This window comes from Rhinoderma darwinii, chromosome 5 (genome assembly GCF_050947455.1).
Source record: "Rhinoderma darwinii isolate aRhiDar2 chromosome 5, aRhiDar2.hap1, whole genome shotgun sequence".
NCBI lineage: Eukaryota > Metazoa > Chordata > Amphibia > Anura > Rhinodermatidae > Rhinoderma > Rhinoderma darwinii.
In genome coordinates, this window is record NC_134691.1 from 313,756,651 (window position 1) to 313,768,997 (window position 12,347).

Here is a 12,347-nt window from a genome sequence, read left to right on the forward strand (position 1 = left end):
AGTGCAGAAAGGAGGATCTGGGGGTTCGGGACCACTTTTCTCACAATCAGTGGTGGGCCCCCCCAGCAATAAGAAAATGACGTAAACGCCTCGAAAAACGGACAAAAATGCGGGAGGCTGAACGCCTCCAAACATCTGCCCATTGATGAATGGGAAAATGTGTGTGCACATACCCTTACAAGTAGTGGTGCAGCAGGAAACCTCACAACTACCACAGAAAAAAAAAGCGAAACAAAAAAGATGTGTCAGAACATTGGTACAGACATATGCAGTGTCCTGTCAGGCTGAGGTGCGGCCGCGCTGCTGTAAAAAAAACGCACCATCGTGTGGTTATATCGCAAATTATCCGTTTTTTAAATGATTGTGATGTCTATGCGGGTTCTGCAGGTTTAAACTGTAACTTGTGTCTGTATCCTAACAAATGTTTGAGCAGCACATGGTCAGGACAAGCTGTTATTCACAGACAGCAAGCAGAGATCTTATAAAACAGATGTTCTAGAAAGTTGCAGAACCTTTTTTGTTTTATTTCCATAAAACTGGAAGAAAAAAATCTCCTCCAATCAAGCTCCAGAGATGTTAATGAGCACCAGATGTGTGGGACATTGCGGAGTGATGCAGCCCCTGTGTTCTGTGCCATCTCCTGACACGTCCATGATATGAATGATTGACTAGCGCCATGGACTGGCAGCACACAGGGACGTCACTCCCCCCCCTCTCCTCCTGCTCTCCCACGTGTCCAGCCGAATCCCCGCCCACTGGCGACGTCAGTGGCCTGGAATGCGTTTCCTGTGGCGCGGCGTGCGGACTGGGTTGGGTGCGGGACGTCACCGCGTAGAACTCGGGAACCGTTAGCGGCGGCGAGAACGAGACCAGTCACTGTCCAGACCCGGGGAGAGCGGCCGGAGCCTGCACCGCCCACATACAGGAGCGTAGTACACAGCCTCACATCATCCATCTCCGGCCGAGACTCCGCCATCCGCAAGGTGAGACACCCGACAATACGCTTCATGTAACGACCTCACTCGCAGCACCAAACGGGTCCGTATAGGTATAAATGTGCGTGTATTAATAATATATGTAATGGATACAGTCGTGTGTGTGTATATTCTACATGTACATATGGTATATAATATATGTACTTTATACAGTTCTGTATGTATACTACATACATATATTATGCAGACCTGTGTAATACATATTCATATGGTGTGTATATATATATGCTTTTTAGTTTGTGGTTGTAACTTCGCAATAATACACATTTATCCACCCTAGTTAGTATCGTGTGTGTGTATATGTATATGTGTGTGTATGTATGTGTGTGTGTGTATATATATATATATATATATATATATATATATATATACACACACACACACACGATATCTCCACAAGCCTGAAGAATAACATGAATCTAGCGTTATGGATATAGTGTATAGATCCTGTAGTGCTCTAGGATCATGGGGAGGGGATATAAAGTTTGCATGACTGGCAGTGAAGGGGTTACTGGCTCTTGTAAGCTGTGGTGTCCAGCACAGGGGGTGTTGTATGTAATGACGCCCTGTGCATGGGCTGTACATGTAGTGAGACAGCTGGATACATTTCCTTTGATGCTTGCGGTCCAGAGCCCCTCACCCTCTGACCCCCTTGGCGGTGATAGTCGGGCCATTGTGTCCTTATGTGCATGTATATTATAATCTGCTCCGTCCTTTCCACCCCCGGAGGCGGCAGGGAGTTTCCCTGTAGGAATGTGCAGTGGGCGGGGAGCGCAGGACATCCTGGGAGTGGTGGTTTGGAGGAGGAGGGGGGCACTTAGTTCCGCTCTGTACATGTGGTTATTTATAACACTAGACCACCACAAATAACACACTCTTCCAAAGACTAAAATACCTCCCCTCGCGGTGTCCCTGTGTCTTTTGGGGTCTTGTTGCCGGGTGGATCTGCCGGACTGTAGTGTAAATAGATGTACATGGCACGGACGCCAGGCTGGTAGAGAATACTATTGTGTGCTGTGGCTACAATGTCACTGCTTCTACCGGATACATCAATATTCCCATCTTGTATAGGTTTTGTAGCTTTTCATCCCCCCCCCCCCCCCATGTGTCTGAATCCGGATTGTGTTTAGTCTTTTTATTATGATTTCCAACCTGTTGCTCTCCTAAAACTACAACTCCCAGCATGCCCTGACCGGTTGGTGGCCACTGCTCTCTACTCTGCAGGGTGTTGAAGGGCACTCTCCTGTGTGGATGGGATATTGTCCCTGATCATGTCCCCTGTAGACTTCCTGGTTCTGCGCCTCCCGGTTGGAGCTGCAGATCTGTGGCCTCAGGAGCTGATGTGTCAGCACTTGTCTGGCCTGTGTTGTGGGTGGTGGTTTTTTTCTCTCCCCTCTGGGTACATTTTTCCCGTTTTCTTTGTTTTCAAAGTTTTATGCAAGAATACACGTGACGGAGGAACTGGATTTCTTGCGCTGGTTATTTACTCTCTTGTGGCGTCGCATGTGTAGACTGGTGACTTTTATTTTCTTGTTTTGTAAATAATATTTGTATAAACCTCACATTCTGATGTCTGAACCGGACAATTATACGGAGATGAGTGGCACTCTTTTGTAGGAAGTTCCTTCTCCTCTGCCAACTACTTATTGACACGCGTTTTATGCGCGCTCTCTTTAAGGCCGGATACACGAGCGTGTGCGTTTTGCGCATGCAAAAAAACACGGCGTTTTGCCTGCGCAAAAGACACTTAACAGCTCCGTGTGTCATCACCATATGGTGCACGGCTGCGTGATTTTCGTGCAGCCGCCATCATTATGACACTCTGTTTGGATGTTTGTAAACAGAAAAGCACGTGGTGCTTTTCTGTTTTCATTCATACTTTTCACTGCTGTTGCGTGAATCACGCGCATCCCACGGAACTGCTTCCGTGGGGTGCGCCTGATTTTTACGCACCCATTGACTTCAATGGGTGCGTGATGTGCAAAAAACGCACAAACGGACAGCCGCTGCATAAAAATCACGGACTGTCTGCACAGACCCATAGACTAATGGGTTCGTGCGAGACGCGTGAAAATCACGCGCGTTGCACGGACGTATATCACGTTCATCTGAATAAGCCCTAACAGAGCTTCTTCAGCAGCTGCAGTGTGACATATACTGTTCTGTTCCCCAGCTGCTGCAGAACATATTTATGAACGGAATGAGGGCATTTCAAATCAATCAGTGGTGGACAAGAAGCTCCACTTTAGGGTATGTTCACACGGCCAAATTTCAGACGTATACGAGGCGTATTATGCCTCGTTTTACGTCTGAAAATATGGCTACAATACGTCGGCAAACATCTGCCCATTCATTTGAATGGGTTTGCCGACGTACTGTGCAGACGACCTGTTATTTACGCGTCGTCGTTTGACAGCTGTCAAACGACGACTCGTAAAAATACAGCCTCGTCAAAAGAAGTGCAGGACACTTCTTTCAGACGTTTTTGGAGCTGTTTTCTCATAGACTCCAATGAAAACAGCTCCAAAAACGAGTTGGTAAAAAAATGAGTTGGTAAAAATGCGAGTTGGTAAAAAACATCTGAAAAGCAGGGTCTGTTTTCCCTTGAAAACAGCTCTGGATTTTCAGACGTTTTGGTTGACTACGTGTGAACATACCCTAAGGTGCCCATACACGTTAGTCGGTTGAAACTGCAGATTTCATTGGGGCCATCTGACTATCTAATGTGGAGGGTGTCCTGAGCCCCCCCGACCGTAGGATAACAAATGTCCAGCCAACAGCTATTACTCCCGACTCCCCTATGCACTTGCATGCTCGGCCATATATACTCATTAAGGAGCGGGTAATAACACCTTTGGTAGTGGCTTATCTCCTGTTAGAACAAAGGATTGAATTTCAACATGCCCGTTCCTGCTTTCCCCCCGACATCTGCTGTGGGGGGGGGGTGGCTGGTAGCGACCTACACATTAGGGAATGTGCACACGACAACGCCAAAGACGTCTGAAATTACGGAGCTGTTTTTTTCAGGAGAAAACCGCTCCTGTATTTCAGAAGTTTTTACAAGTGCGCGCGTTTTTCGAGGCATCTTTTACGGACGTAATTGGAGCTGGTTTTTATTGGAGTCAATGAAAAACTTCTCCAATTACGTCCCAAGAAGTGTCCTGCACTTCTTTGACGCGCCGTCTTTTGACAGCGACACGTAAAATGACAGCTCGTCTGAACAGAACATCGTAAGACCCATTGCAGGCAATGGGCAGATGTTTACGTCTGAAAAGAGGTCGTGTGCACATACCCTTAGATGGGTGGACGTTCCTGCCAGACTCAGTGGGTTCAATTGACGTTCATCTAAGGCCTTATTCACACGAGCATATTTCACTTCCATGTTACGCGCGTTTCAACAATGGACGTCACGTGGACCTACGCAATTCAATGGGGACATAGTGTTTTTCAAGCAGCATGTGTCCGTTGCGTGTAACTCACGGCATGTCCTATTCTTGTCTTTTGCTCATCACGTATTTTTTGAAGTCCATGGGTGTGTGAAAATCACGGACAGCACATGGACGCACATCTGTGTGCTGTCCGTGATTCACGCAACAGTTGCTAAAGAAATGATGAGAAAAAGAAAATCCTTCGGTTTATTTTGCTGACTTAGAAAAACGCGTGACATACAGATGACCTAAGCACGTAAGAAACGCAGACACGCACGGAACTGCAATGCAAGAAAAATGCAGCATTTTAACCCCTTAGATGCCGCGATGACACGATTTCACCGTGATTTGCCTGAAATGTCTGGCACGTTGCTGGTCGGATCGTTTGTATGAACAATCCCACAGACTATTGATCGCCTGCATTCTGGTCTTTTAAAATCCTATGTAAATGGCCAGCTTTAGACCGCAGTAGGGTGATGTTTGGCCGATGGATATTCGTTAAGCCGATGTCTCCATACACATTTCAGATTGTATTGTCCATTCTAGTTGTTGGATGTGCCCATACTTGTCCAATAAAACAAGATCCGTGATCGCCCGGGTGTCCTATAAACATTCAACTTGCGCCAATATTCTAAGACAAATGTCCATTATGGCTGATATTTTAGAAGATTGCTGTTGGTCAGTTGTCAGTTTTTCCTATGATGGAACAGAATGACTGAGAACATAACGCAGATGTCAACAGAGCCTAAAGGTCCTTTTACACTGGCCAATTTTGGTCGGTGCAACGAGCGCCGATCAACGAGACCTCTTGTTGCTCGTTTGCTCCAGTCACAAGGAGCTGTGTATGGGGCCGAGAGGTCGTTATTCTGATCGCTTGTCCCCGTATGTTATTATTACACAGAGAGATGTGCTGCCGACAATGATATTTTAGTTTTTTTTAAAACGATACTATCAGCAGATGAACGAGCGTTTGCTGCCCTGTTTACAAGGAAGGGCCTTATTCCTGTGCATATGCCATAAATGTCCCTGATGGGCAAACACCTTTAAGATTCATGACCGCAATTAGACAGCAAAAGATCTATTTCTATAGATGGAGTCAGAAGGTCTTATGACAACACAGGTCCCGTTATATCTAGAATTAAAGGGCTTCTCCAGGATTTAAACATTGATGTCCTATACCCTGGAGTCTGGACAAACAAGGCCCCATGCACACGACCGTACTTTTTATCTGCAACTACGGATCTGTTGTTGCGGATAAAATACTGGCACATTAATTTCTATCGGCCACGTACACCTCGTGTATTTACGGGTGTGTGTGTGTCCAGGCCGTAGAAATTAGCTGCAAAAATAGGACATTTCCTATTTTATGTATTTGCGGACCGTGCGCTTATACTTATTACTGCAAGCACGGACCGTAAGCACTGCACTGTCATGTGCATGGGACCTAAAGGAGGATGGCCATGGGCCCCTTCATTTACTGGTCAGCAGAGATCCCAGGATTTGACCCCCCCCCCCCCCCTCCAATCCAACATTCATGACCACCTTTAACTTGAATAAGCTAAAGGGGTTGTCCTCACAGTGCTGGACACACTGATCCTCCATTAGGGGGGCCTGTCCTATTTCACATTGGTCATATGAGTGCTCCATAACTTTATTCTTTAAATTCATGCAGTAATAAACCAAAACCTGTTGTGTGTATTACTCAGGTTTGTCGTGGTATAAAGATCAATAAGCGTTCATTGTACAAAATCTATGACGGTAAATTGGGGAAGGTGCAGCACTGCATGTAAAAGTGAGGAGTGTCGTGTAATATATGCAATGGGCAGCACTTCTGTCCGTCTTTAGATTTGTTCTGTCATTATCCATTTTGTCTTCATCTACTGCACATCTGAAAGCAAGGCATTGTTCTCTGTGGGCAGCCATTTCAGGCTAGGAAGAGGGTGTATAAGGTTCATTAACATGGTTGCTGACAGGTAGTCCAGAATACTTAGAGGGGTTGTCCGGACATTTATTGATGGCCTAGGATAGGTCATCAATATCTGATCGGTGGTGGTCCGACTCCCAAAACCCCCCACCGATCAGCTGATTGATTAGGGCCATGGTGTTTGTCGCTGTGGCCTTTTCACAGTTTACAGGTACATCGCCGTACACATCCGGAGCGGCTGTGACTGGGATTACATGCAGTACCGGTCCCATTCAAGTGAAAGGGACTGAGCTGCAATCCCAGGCACAGCCGTTACTGATGTGTATGGCGCTGCGCCTGGTAAACAATGAAGAGGCGCCAGGAGTCAGACCCCCACCAATCTAATATTAATGACCTATTCTAAGGATAGGTCTTCAATAAAAAAAAATGCACTGACAACCGCTTTTAAAGTCATTATTAACTATTTTTACATCTTTGTTTTTTTATGGTGGATCGTGACTTTACAACTGCCAGTGAATGGCACATATTTATTCATTTTATACCAGGTTTTAACTTTTCTGATTGCCAAATTTGGAAAGTTACAAGAAAAGTTGGCATGGTCTCAAAGGAGATTTGCATAATTTTTGTCCGGAAATGCGGATGGAACATACGCAGCGGAATACAGTAGCAGCACCTTTATCCTTAAAGGAAATTAGGAACTTGGATGTAAATGTGAGGCTGGGGCTTCACAGCGGGTTTCCCATGAGGGACGTTAAATGTCAGGTAGATGCAGGTCCGACCTCTGGAGCCTGCACCTATCTCTAGAACAGGGCCCCCCTAAAACCCGTTCTAGTTTTTTGTGCTCACTGATGTAACCAGTAAGTGGCCAGGAGGCATCTTAAACACAAAGCTAGAACGGGGTGCAGGGGACCCGTTCTAGAGATAGGTGCAGGCTCCAGAGTTGTGACCCACATCTATCTGACATTTATGACATATCCTGTGGATACTCCGAAAAAGCGTGGTTGAACTGCAGCACACGTCTCCCAAATTTCAATCAATATATTCTTTTATTGGTCAAACATCCAGTAAAAATGGCAACGTTTCGACCCGTGACAAGTGGAGCCTTGTTTGCTGCTCTTCAGCCACGCTTTTTCTGAGGATTCCATTACGTCAGACTGGGTTTGTCTGATTTTACAGCGTGACACCGCTCCTGATATCGGGATTTCTGCTGCTTCAAATACTTTGTTTTTTGGATTATATCCTGTGGATATGTCAAGTGTCCCTCATGGAAAAACCCCTTTAAGATTGCAATGTCACGATACTTATGGTAGTGAACACAACTTACCGGCACACAACAGTCGGCAGAAATCCAAAGATGCGCAACCACATTTCCAATCATTTGGTGTTACTGGCAGCGCAGCATTTGCGTTCCTAGGCTCAGTTCACACATTTCGTAAATCCACAACTGAATTCGTTAAGGAAAATCCGCAGCAAATACGCTAGCAGCAAAGTGGCTGAGATAAAATAAATCTCATCCACACGCTGCGTAAATACTTTACGGAAAAACCGCTGCGGTGCGGCGTTTTTATTCCGCAGCACGTCCATTGTATTCGCGTAAACGCTGCTTATTTGTTGCAGGTTTCAAGAGGCCGGCCTGGAAGACATCATCCAAGCGGCTTCATCCCAAGTGACCGCTGCTGCAGCCAATCACAGGCTGCAGCGATCTCCTGGGATGAAATGACAGGAGGCCGGCCGGCAGCTAAGTGCTGCAGTGTTCCGCAGAAGAGATTCGGTGCGAAAAACTGCACCACCGTTTGATGCAGCTTTTCGACCCAGGGTTCCCAGTGGCGCACAGGGCGGATATTCTGTGTGCTTTTACGTAGCGTACCCGCCCCGTGTGAACTCAGCCTTAATGCCACGGGGGCCACAAGTCGCTGTGTAGCCGTGGCCTAAAGGGGAAGACTTCTTATTAGCATTGGCCTTTTGACGTGACGTTTGCAAGCTTTCTTTTACTTGAGTCATTTAGAATTACCACATTTTATACCGCAGCTTTTCCTCTTCACATTCGGTGGTCACTGTGGTGTTTTATTTTTTGCTTTTAACCGGTTTTCAGAAGATATAGTCATTCACTTCCTCACACATCTGTTTGTTAAGAGACCAGCGTAGACCTGTTCACTTACATACTGCAAGGCGAAATTCACACGAACGTGTGCGTTTTGCGCGTGCAAAAACACTGCTTTTTTGCGCGTTGCAGTTCCGTGTGTCATCAGTGTTTGGTGCGTGGCTGCGGGATTTTCACGCATATGCCATCCTTATGACACGCGGTTTTGATGCTTAGAAACTGCAATGAATGGTGCTTTTTTTTCGCCATTTATTTAACAACTGTAGCGCGAATCACGCGCTGCACATGGAAGTGCGTCCGTGTGCCGTGCGCGGTTTTCACGCACCCATGGACTTCAATGGGTGTGTGATGCGCGAAAAACGCTCTAGTATAGGACATGACGTGAGTTTTACGCAGCGGACATACGCTGCGTGAAAATCACGGACTGTCTGAACGGCCCCATTGAGTTACATAGGTCCGTGTGACGTGCGTTGTTTTCAAGCGCGTATCACGGACGTGAAACACGTTCGTGTAAATAAGGCCTTAAGGATATATATATATTTTATTTATTTTTTAACTTTTTGACCAGTTTCTATTAGTTTTTGTTTCTGTGGGCCTTGTACTTGAATGGGACTGAGCTGCAATACCATACAGGCCATTTTGGGCAGAGCTTTCTTAAAGAGGCTCTGTCACCAGATTCTCAAACCCCTATCTCCTATTGCATGTGATCGGCGCTGCAATGTAGATAACAGTAACGTTGTTTTTTTTTTAAAAAAACGTTCATTTTTGGCCAAGTTATGAGCTATTTTATATTTATGCAAATGAGGTTTGAAATGGACAACTGGGCGTGTATTGTGTTTTTAACTGGGCGTGTTTAAGTGTATGACGCTGACCAATCAGTGACCAGTCAGCATCATACACTCATCTCCAATGATTTACACAGCAGCGATGTGCAGCCACATACACAGAGATTAACATTAATCAAGTGTCCTGATAATGAATACACATGATCATCCAGCCTGGACGTCATGTGTATTCACAATCCTGACACTTCTGACTCTTTTCTGTGAGATTGCAGCAACGGATACGAAATCTCGCGAGATTACGGAGGTAAACGAGATTTCGTTTCACTTGCTGGAAATCTCACAGAAAGGATTCAGAAGTGTCAGGATTCTGAATACACATGACGTCCAGGCTGGATTTCATGTGTATTCATTATCAGGACACTTCTGAATCTTTTCTGTGAGATTTCCAGCAAGGGAAACGAAATCTCATTTACCTCCGTAATCTCAAAATCCCGTCTACTTGTAGTGGGAAAAAAAATCAGCACAGAATTGAAGGTATGAGGTAGATTTTTTTTATATATATATTATTTAAAAAAAAAATTTCCCCTGCAAAATCCGTGGCGTGTGGACTGTTTTTGCTTCATCTACACACAATATAAGTTTTAGGGGAAGTTCACACGGAGCGTAGCTACTGTGGATTTTCCACAACGGACTTAGTTGTGGAAAATCCGCAGCATAATACGATAGTTGCAAAGTGGATGAGATTTTAACAAATCTCAACCAAACGCTGTGTAAATGATAAACGAATAAAACGCTCAGAAATTTACCTGCGGTGCGGTTTTTATTTTTTTTTAAATTACATTTTTAATCCGCAGCGTGTCAATTGTATTTGCGAAATCGCTGGTTTTTGTTGCCGGCTTTCTCAATTGAAATTAATGGGGAGGTAAAATAAGGCAACAAATACTAGATGTTGTGATTTTTGCGGCAGATAAGCTGTGATTCCGCTGCAAAAATAGCAGCTCAATCACAGGCTGCAGCGGTCACATGGGATGAAAAATCATCCCAGGAGGCCCGGCTACAGGATGGCAGAGGGACTTGATGCCATGGCTACGTAAGTATGAACATTCAGTTTTCCGCAGCGGACATTCCAGCCGAAAAAATGGCACACAATTTGGTGCGGCTATTCGACTGGAATTCCCTGCGGCCGCCAGGGCGGATACGCGGTCTTACGCCGTATATCCGCCCTGTGTGAACGTAGCCTTACACTATTGAACCGGCCTACAAATACGCAACAAACAGTGCAGTGGATTTCACTCATTGCATTGCACTAAAGCCCCCCCTGCATTTCTGCAATAGAGGGCATACTGCCATTTGAAAATCCACAGCATGCCTTTATGCTGTATGGCCATGTTCACACAGTCGAAATATACGGGAAAACCACTTACAAACAGCGACCCATTGATTTTTAATCGGACACTGCCCAGTTGTTCATACAGTCAAATTTTAAAACCACGGCATGGAAGAGGGAGATGTCACTTCACGAGATGGTTTCCATGCGAAAACCACGGCAGGTCACCACACTTGGATTAGCCCTATTAATTGGGACTACTCTCTATGCAGATCCATGGCTGCTGAAACCGCAGCAGATATCGGAGGATGACCCTTGGATTTCTAATGCAGCGTTCCAAACTCTCACCCAAATTCATCTCTGATTATTCCACTGGAAAAATCCGCTGTGTGAGCACGCCCTAAGGGTATACTCACTCACAACAGATTTGTTAGTAAAATTTCTGCGACTGTACCATTAATATGGGGTTTGCAGAAATTTGTGCACAAGCTGCAGAAACATCGCCATTCAATTGAATGGAACTCCTTTTCAATCGCATTCATTTTTGCAAAAAATGTGTGTCTGGTAATGACGCAAGATGGACAACGGTCTGCTTTTAGTTTGTTGTTTTTTTTTGTTTTTTTCTATAGTGCTGCTGGTATCCTGTCCGAAGTCCTGTAGACTGACAATAGCCGCTTCATTTTCCTAAGAGCACCATTATGGGAACCCTTAATGTTTGTTTAGCTTTCAAGTCTGCGGTGTCCTTGCAGCAACACCTGACCTCCGTTACTCTGCTCCTTTGTGATTGTGGTCATTAGTGATCAGATAGGCTTGGCACTAGTGTGTGTGTGTAATATATATATATACGTACGTACATGGAAAAAATCGAGCAAAGAAGCAGCACTCAATAGCAAAAAATGAAATTTATTCACCCATACGTACGTATATATATACGGAGCTGTTTTCAAGGGAAAACAGCCTCTGATTTTCAGCCATTTTTAAACAACAAACGTTTTTTTGTGGCCGTTTTTGGAGGTGTTTTTCTATTGACCCAATATGACGAACGGCCCAAGACGTGACAGGCACTTCTTTTTTTAAGGGGCGTTTTTTCACGCGCCGGCTTTACAAACGTCTGCGGAAAAAAATTCCCTGTCGGAACGAAATGCCGTTTTTCCCATTGAAATCAATGAGCAGATGTTTGGAGGCGTTCAGCCCCCCGTATTTTTACCCTCTATTCGGAGCGTTTGCGGCACGAATAACGGCTGAAAATGGGCCGTGTGAACATACCCTAGCAGTTAATGAAAACCCAAACGTTAGGGTCTCAGAAAATTAGAATATTATTTAAGACCAGTTTCAAAAATGATTTTTAATACCGGAATGTTGTCCTACTGAAAAGTATGTGCAGTCAGTGGTCGGGGCTCCTTTTGCATGAATTGCGGTGATCAGCCTGTGGCACTGCTGAGGTGTTATCAATGCGGCGTGGTATGGAGGCGATCAGCCTGTGGCACTGCTGAGGTGTTATCAATGCGGCGTGGCATGGTGGCGATCAGCCTGTGGCACTGCCGAGCTGTTATGGAAGTCCAGGTTGCTTTGATAGCGGTCTTCAGCTCGTCTGCATTGTTGGGTCTGGTGTCTCTTCTTCCTCTTGACAATACCCATAGATTCCCTAGGGCCAATCAAGCGCAGTGATACTGTGGTTATTACACCCGGTATTGGTACTTTTGGCAGTGTGGGCAGGTGCCAAGTACTGCCGGGAAATGAAATCCGCATCTCCATAAAGCTTGTCAGCAATTTCCTCTGGACTTGAT

At 45.4% G+C, this 12,347-nt stretch overlaps 1 protein-coding gene across 1 annotated transcript in view; it reads left to right on the plus strand.

Annotated features, from left to right (window-relative positions):
* The first annotated feature begins 756 nt into the window (after window positions 1-756).
* ITGB1 (integrin subunit beta 1) overlaps window positions 757-12,347 on the plus strand; it is a 43,528-nt gene continuing 31,937 nt past the window's right edge. Inside the window, exon 1 of the mRNA XM_075827472.1 lies at window positions 757-983. The gene's annotated coding sequence lies outside the window, so the exon portion shown is untranslated. The remainder of the gene's footprint in view (window positions 984-12,347) is intronic.